The following is an 8,589-nucleotide window of genomic DNA, read 5'->3' as shown; positions in this document are numbered from 1 at the left end:
GAAAAATAGTTAGACAGGTTTCTCTCTCTTGATCTGTCCCTGTGGAGAGGTGTAGAGAGAGGAGGGAAAGGGGACCAATAGGAACAATGGTGCAGTGGGATGGGACCTGTACTCTAGACACTGTGCTGATCACAGCCTCTGTTTCAGATGGGCTTCCAGGTGCCTGAGCCACCTCAGTCCGGGACCAGCAAGAAAGGACCCAGGTTCAGGGCCCAGGGACAAAAGAACATGTCATCACCCAGGGCTCCGAGAAAGGCAGTTCTGAGCAGATCATTCTGGGGCTAGAAATGTGGACTCACAGTTCTGAGGGCTGATGGCCCTATCACTGCTCAAGAAGATCCAGAAACAAACGTGGGTCTGCTGGCAAAGGAGAGATTTTCAGGGCCCTTTTCTTGTCTGGTTCCTTACTCTCTTTGCCCCACCTCCAGGCAGAGACACAGAAGGAAACTGATGGTACACGCGAGCAGTTTAATGGAAGAAAAAGTAACCAGGACTTGGAACTAGGCAAGGACAGTGGACACGGGCATCTGGCAGCTGCAGAGAGACATCACCACCCCTGAGCCTGAAAGATCAAGGGCAAAAGAAGACTGTTCATTTCCTGTGGCAGCAATGGAGGATTCTCGCAGGCTTGATGGCTTAAAACATGTATCTTTCTACATTTCTGGAGTCCAAGAGTTTGAAATCAGTCTCACTAGGCCAAAATCAAGGTATTGTCAGGGCCATACTCCTTCTGGAAGCTCTACAGGAGGAGTCATTGCTTGCCTCTTGTATATGGGGGTGGCTGCTGACAAGCTTTGGCTTGAGGTTGTATCACTCCAGCCTCAGTCCCTGCGGCTTCCTCCTCTTCCTCCCTTTTAGGAGGACACATGTGATGGATTTAGGGTCCACCTTTATAATCATGATCATCTCCCTATCGAAAGATCCGTAATTTAATGACATTGGCAAAGTCCTTTGTTCCATGTAAGAGAACATTCACTTACCTGGGTGCCAGGGGTTCGGATGTAACTCATCTTGGTGGAGGGTGGTGGTAGTGTTTAGCTTATTCAAGGAGACCCGGTGGGGGGATAAGACTCTAAGCTCATTCTTCCTCCATCCTGTGCAGTTCACAGAGAGCAGCCTCTTGCTAGTAAAGAATGCACACAGAGGGGCTGCAGGGGCCATGTGAGGGGATGAGGCTTGGTCATGGTGTCCCCGAGGCCTTCTATCTCCAGGAGCCCCTGGCTCATTTACCGAACAACCACATACTACAACCTCAGACTGGGGGCCCAGGCACCGTGGAGCTTGAGGTTGACATGATCTCAGCCTGCAGGAGCTTGCAGCACACACTGGAGAGTTAAGTGCAGGCCCAGAGCTCTGGGCGGCAAGGCCAATCAATCCCCCAGGTGCCATGAGTCCAGGCCTCCTTCCACCTGGCTAATTCTCCAGGGACCTCTCGCTTTGCCTGGGGTCAATGTGCCACCTGTAATAAAGGAACAAGTCAGTGATCTGCAGTTTATTCCAAAAGGAGGAGACAATGAACACAATCTCTAATGCATCATTTTGGAGATATGTGAGTTTTGACCTTGCCATTTCTGTGGGGCAATGAATGTGTGTGTGCGCACGCACATATGTGTGCACAACCACAACAATCAGTTGGCTGGGGTGTCCTACACACGTGATCCACAAAGCAGGCGAGGAGGAAACCCCAATACCTTGTCTTTCAGCCTTGGAGGTCACACCCGTTCTTTGGAAGGGAGCCCTAAGTTCGGCTCATGCTCAAGGGAAGGGGTAAGGCTCTGCTGTTTGAAGGGAGATTCAAAGAATTTGTAAACGTCTTTCAGACTACTACAGTACCTAACTTGTGGTTGTCCTGAGGGTGAGATAAGACAAAACATGAGAAGTGCTTAGCACGACTCCTGGCTCACATCAAGGACCACCTGTGCAGGCTACCTTATCAGGTAAGGCGCTTGCCTCTGCTTTTCTGTGGTTTTGCTTTCCACGGTTTCAGTTACTCGTGGTCAGCCCCTGTCCAAAGCAGATGGTCTTCCTTCTAAGGGTCTGCTGGTCAGTAGTAGCCTAAGGCCATGTCCCGATGCTCACATCATTCTGTTCCTCTCATCACATAGACATTTCATCATCTCATGTCAACAAGGAGTGTGTGGCACGTTCAGATATTTGGAGAGCAGGACCACATTCACATAACTTTTATTACAAGTTCTATTTTATGTTGTTCTATTTTATTACTAGTCATTGTTGCTAACCTCTTACTGTGCCTAATTTATAAATTAAGCTCTACCACAGGGATGTATGTGTAGGAAGACACATAGTATGTTCGCGACATGGTACTATCTCCAGAGGTCTTGGGATGTTCCTGCAGACAAGGGAGGGAGACTATTCTCTTTCTCTCCCCGTACTCCGGCCACACCTGCTCAGTCGGCTCTCCTCTACCTGCACAAAGGAGAGACCATTGTGGCTGCTATCGTGGTGGTAAAGAGGACACAGCCTACTCTTCCAACGACTCTTAGTCCAAAGGTTCATACTATTTTGGACTTAAATAAAAGTTGGGGGAGCATTTGCCTTTTCATTGATCATAACTTTTATTTATATTTTCTTCTGTTATTCTCACAAGAGGCCTTTGAGGGACGTAGAGCAAGTAGTTAATTTTGCAAATAAGAAAAACTGAGGCCCAGGTCTTGTTACATAACATCACATAAGTAATTAGTGGCACCACAGCAACTAGAATCCTGGGTTCCCTGAGCCTATGTACAGTCTCTTCTCAGACCATCACTTCATAGAACTGATCTCTTAGTTTCACAAAACTATGAACTAAGTATTTGGTTTCCTCAAATGCTTCTTGAGTCAGGTGGGTTTTATGGAAGAGTGTCTTCCCTTAACTAATGCAGTCTGACTCAGATGGGAGCAGATTCAGAGATTGGGCACATGTGTCAAGACAAGGACTTGATGTTGTGTCCTTGGTCTGACCCTACATCCTAGCAGGTAGATTTGACCTTTGTATGGGAAGGGAGATTCCAGGAAACAGGTGAATGGTGACTTTTTTTTTTTTTTTTTTGACAGTGCCTACACGTGTGAGCAAGGTGAGGGAGCTGAGGAGGAAGAGAGAATTTCAAGGATCCAGACAGATGCTTAACTATCTAAGCCACCCAGGCACCAGGATGATGATTTTTTGCATGGGAATCCTAGGAGCTCCTGCACAGGACATGCGTAGCTCCCAAAGGGGAGCCCAGACAAGGTGGAAATGAATGTTGGGCCCCCACACAGGAGTGGAGGGAAAGCTGGCAAAGCATGCTCTCAGTCTGGGTGCATTGTTTATGGAAGAGTACCATGATCCGTTAAGTTCTGAGGAAAGGTAACTGACTGCAAATGTGAAAAGCAGGAAATTGAAGATCAGAGGCCAGCTTAAGAAGCCTTTGCAAAGTTGTGGCTGAGAGTTCATGTGCGAAGTAAGCCAGTGACAGCAGCAGAAGTGGGATCAGCAGGGCTGGGCAATCAGCTCAGTGGAGGAGCACTGAAAAGAGAAGACTTATAGATGACACCATATTTTGAACCAAGATGATGGGCTGGAAGCTGAGATATGTGGGTTGGACGGTTCCCACTGTGCCAGACTGCCACAGCATTTAGTATGTTTATCATCACTGGCTCCTGCCCACTAGTCAAGTAACCCTCCCCAGTCACTGTGATCACCAAAATGCCCTCTACAGGGATGGGGATACCACTTGACATAGTAGCCAGTAAAAAAGGTGGGTTGAAGATGATGATGAAGAGTTCCTTTTCACAGCTACTAGTTTGTGGCACCAACAGAATAATGGTCTGGAGACACCCAGGAAGGAGGTGGAAGTTTCAGTGTCAAGCTCCTGAGGAAGGCTGTGTGTGAAGATGCAGACCAGGACTGCAGGGTTGATGGTTTCAACTCATAGGAGGAGGAGAGAGCCAGAGGAAAGACACTAAAGCAGAACTTTGGAGAATGTCCATGGTCAAGAACCAGAAGAGTCAGAGGAAGATGTAAAGCAAGTCAGAGTATGAGTTGGATCAAAGCTCTGAGAAGTGAAATGAGGCAATCCCAAGGCAAGATTGCAGGTGCAGCATGCTGCTTACTGAGCGGGCACTGACATAGGAACAAGCACATCCAGCAACAAGGAGATCATGAAAGGAAGAAGTTCAAGTTTTTGAATAGGTAAAAATAGGGGCCCCTGGGTAGGTCAGTTTGAGCATCTGCCTCTGGTTCCGGTCATGATCCCAGGACCCTGGGAACAAGTCCCCCATGGGCTCCCTGAGGGAGCCTGCTTCTCCCTCCGGTATGTCTCTGCCTCTCTCTCTGTTTCCTTTCATGAATAGATAAAATCTTTAAAAAAAAGAAAAGAAAAATTGGCTCATTCAATTGTGGGATCCGACAAGTCCAAAATCCCTCAAGCAGGCCAGCAGGCTGAAAACTCGGGCAAGATTTCTGTGTTACAGTCTAGAGGTAGAATTCCTTCTGCTCTGGGAAACCTCAGTTTTTGTCTTAAAGCCTACAACTGATTGAATGAGGCCCACCCCACACTACGGAGGGTTATCAACTTTACTAAATAATCACCTCTACAAAATACCTTCACAGAAACATCTAGTGTTTGCCCAGACAACTAAGCATGTGGTGCCTAGCCAAGTTGACACACAAAATTAACCACCACAAGATGCACGGTATTTCATTGTAGGGACAGCCAGAATTTATTTGACCAATTAATTCCATGATGGAGGACATCTAGGTTATTATCATTTTTTTTGCAATTACAAACTATTCAATGAATTACCTTGTATACATGTCATTCTAAATATGTGTAGATATATTGTCCGATATTGCCAAATTCTCCTTCATGGCATTTCTCTTCCTACCAGCAACATACAAGACTGACTCTCTCCCCAAAGCCTTGACAAGAACTAAGCTGTCAAATCTGGGAATATCTGCCAATCTGATTGATGAAAATGATAGCTCCATGTAGTTTTAATTCTCCTTTCTCTGTGAGCAGATATAGCTGAATTTTAAGGGGACAGGCCAAATTTCATGGGCTAGGGAACATGTGGGTGATGGTAAGGTGTAGAACGGAAGAAACAGGTAGTCTAAAGGGGCAGAAATTTGGCAACAGTAGGAGAGAATTCACTTGGTGGCCAGAGTAGCATGTGGGTTTAATGAAGATGTTTTTGTTATTTATTTATTCATGAGAGACACAGAGAGAGAGGCAGAGACAGGACCCCGGGATCACATCCTGAGCCAAAGGCTCAACTGCTGAACCACCCAGGTACCCCCCACTAGACTTGTTTAAAGTGATAATGAAACAAGTCACCAGAAGAAGAGAGACTGAAAATTGAAGAGTGTGAGAGCAAAGTCATAAAAGAGACAAAGAATTGTATCTCCCACAAAGTTGGGATGGATGATAGGAGCTGAGTGGTGGGTGTGGAAAGTGTGGAGGACAGACGCTTGTGGGTGGGGAGCAGATGGCAGGCACCTTTTAAAGGCAGAGGGGGAGGAGAACTTTGGGAACAAGAATTAAAAAGGGATTAGATTCACAACTGGTGGGAGAGGAAAGGCATAGGTTCCAGATGCTTCAGCACCTACAGGCTTGGGGATTCCTGCTGCCAGAACCCCAGGCTTCCAGAGAAAAAGCAGAATGTTCATCCATGTGGACACCGAGATTCAACAAATATTTACTGAGCATTGACCCTGTGAGCCACACTGATGTCACTCAATGAAATGAGACCAGGAAGTAGAGCAGAAGGCTATAAGCCAGATACTGAAGTCACGTATGTCTGAGACCAGGAGGAGGGAGAATGAGGGAGTAGGAAGATAAAAAGTGTGTTCTGGGAAAACCTGAGATTTACTTTGGCCTCAGAAGTGCTGTGGAAAATCTAGTAACAAGATGGGTCTCAGGAAGAGGGATCACCAGCATCCTAGGAATGACCACAAGTAAAAATTCTTCACCTGGATGACCTGAACATGAGGCAGGAATTAGCAGACCTCATTGTTCCAGGAGGAACACTGGTACAGAGAAGTCATTACAGAAAATTCCAAATGGACACAGAATAGTATACTCCAGTGTATCCCTCACTCCGATGATGATCAATATTTTTTAAAGATTTTATTTATTCATGAGAGACACAGAGACATAGGCAGAGGGAGAGGCAGGCTCCTTACGGGATACAGGACTTGATCCCAGGATCTGATACAGGACTCAATCCCAGGACCCTGGGATCAGGGGCCTGAGCCAAGGCAGATGCTTGACCACTGAGCCACCTAGGTATCCCAATGATGATCAATATTTTGTCAATCTTATTTAGTGATTGCCCCTTCGCTCCCCACTTTTATTGATTCCTAGAGTATTTTTCAGTAAGACCCAAATATCACACAACTCATGTCTTTTAACCTATAAAGGATTTTGCTTCAAGCATAACCATAATGTCATTTCACAACTAACAAAATTAATAATTTGATAATATTGTTTTGATACGAGCTGACTGAAGCATTTCCTTAGGCTGCAAAACAAAAAACACTGCTATTTAGAAAGCCTGGAAAGAAATGCTGATACAGGGACAGCATTCTTAGGTTTTTGATAAGACTACTAAAAATGATAATGTAAAATATTAACATGGGGGAAGTTCTAGATGAATGTATAAACATTTTGTTACATATACACTTCTCTCTCCATACCTAACTTAGGCAGATATAAACAGATATTGGGGGGAATGAAGATTGAAAGAACATGTTCCAGCATGAGTGACGTGGTGTTCATTTCTGCTTTTTCAGCGAAGGTGGTGGGGTTGGGGGGAGGGGTCGGGGAGGGCTGGGGGAAGGATCGCTGCCTCTTTGGGCTGAAATAATATTCAGGGAAGTGACTCATCTTCAGTCTCCCGTCCACAAACCAGAAATGCAGGCGAGCATAGGGCAGGCAAGGAAAGAACACGTTAAACACGTTGAACGAATAAACAGATATCCATGGACATAATTAACATGTTAAACACTTTAAACGAATAACGAAAAAGAGCGAAGGCTTCACTCTGACTTATCACTTCGTTCGAAAAGACGGCAACAGACTCGGGGTCTTCACCCTCCCAGATGGAGGCGCACCAGCGCCCCGGCAGCACCTGCCGAGCTGCCGCCCCGTCGACGCCCTGCAGCGTTTCCAGCGCGCAGCCCTGACGTCACACAGGGTTAGCAGTGTGGGCGGGACTTGGCCCTGAGACTCCTGGGAAACGGAGTCTGGGCGCTGGGACGCCCCGGGGGTTTCTGGGAATGTAGTTCTCAGTCGGGGGTTCAGCCCTCGCCAGGAGGGTGAGGGGTCGCTGGGAGCGCAGTCCGCTGGGTCCCGAGGCACCTCCGCACTGCAGGAGGGCCCCGAGGCTCGGCGCGCTCTTACCCGCCATTGCAGGAGGGGAAGGCTGAGTACGCCGGGTGCTGCCCGGGAGGAAGGGCCTGCTCTAGCACAGTTCCTGTGCGGGCCTGTGTGAAAGGAGGCTTGCAGCCGCTGTCCGACCGCAGGACACGCGCGCCCCAGCGCCCACCGACCGGGCCGGACCCAGAGGCCAAGGCCACCGCGCGCCTGCGGCCCCGGGAGACGGGGATTCTCACCGGGGAAAACCAACCTGACCTGCAGCTTTTCAGCCTGAGATTTCAGGGAAGAAGAGTCATAGGAAGGAATATATCGTGAAGCCGCCGAGGTCGAAGCCATTTCTGATTGCTTTACCAGGGAAATGTAGGATTAAGGTGAAGCTGCAAAATCCTCTGTGAATATCAAAGAGATGGTGAGTGCTGGGTGTTTCGAAGCCTCAGAGGAGGATAATAGAAAGATGAGATTTAAGAGAAGACCAGGTCGATCTCCAAAGGTTGGAAAGATGAAAAATAGACATCCCCGAGGAGAACCCTTGAAGAGAAGTCCGGGGAAAGGATGTCTGTCTTGCTTCCGTGTGAGGTGCCGGCGGAAGCCGTGGACCTCTGTAATGTCGGCCTCACATCAGGTCGTGCAGACCACTTCTTTCCCGTAGGCGCTGCTGTGTGTGCCGTTTCGTTTGGTCTATGAAATTGGGGTGGGGGGAGGGAACACTACAGTTATCAAGCCCCTTAGCCCACTTTCCAAAGGTGTATTCCTTGCAGGGAGGCATGGCAGCATAGAAGAATGTGCTTCCCAGCCCCAAACAACCTAGGTTCAAGCCCTGGCTCTATAGGACTTTGTGATTAAATTATGTATCCCTGCCTCACCTTCCTCATGTTTAAATGTGGATAATATCATGGATATCTGTTTGTGTTCAATAGATTTAATAAATTCCTATAAAGCTTTACAACAATGGCTCACAGATAAACATTCAACATTAGTCATCGCTTTATGTTACAAGTTATTAAATAAGATCTGAGCATCTTGCTCCTTGCACTTCTATATGTTTTAAATTTCTTAATCAGAGTAGTTTTGTGGGATAAGTGTAAATGATGAGGGAACAGACTCACACCAAATGACCCACTTGTGTCATTGGGAGTAAGTAGCACTTTTGGGGCCAGAAGCCTCATCCAATAGATAATTCTTCTGAGCACCACACCATGATATTCTTGCTTGTGTCAATGAAGCTACAAAC

The 8,589-nt window shown here is 47.2% G+C and overlaps 1 long non-coding RNA gene across 1 annotated transcript; it reads right to left on the bottom strand.

The window, feature by feature from the left end:
* Positions 1-454: 454 nt before the first annotated feature.
* On the bottom strand, positions 455-1,459 carry LOC140594607 (uncharacterized). Its single transcript, XR_011995637.1, has 2 exons — positions 981-1,459; positions 455-562 (listed from the first exon to the last, which is right to left on the bottom strand). It is a non-coding gene; the product is annotated as an uncharacterized lncRNA (long non-coding RNA).
* Positions 1,460-8,589: the final 7,130 nt, after the last annotated feature.

The sequence above is a fragment of the Vulpes vulpes genome, chromosome 12, assembly GCF_048418805.1.
Source record: "Vulpes vulpes isolate BD-2025 chromosome 12, VulVul3, whole genome shotgun sequence".
Taxonomy (NCBI): Eukaryota; Metazoa; Chordata; class Mammalia; order Carnivora; family Canidae; genus Vulpes; species Vulpes vulpes.
The sequence above is the reverse complement of the archived record's forward strand: the minus strand, read 5'-3'. Positions and strand labels throughout refer to the sequence as shown.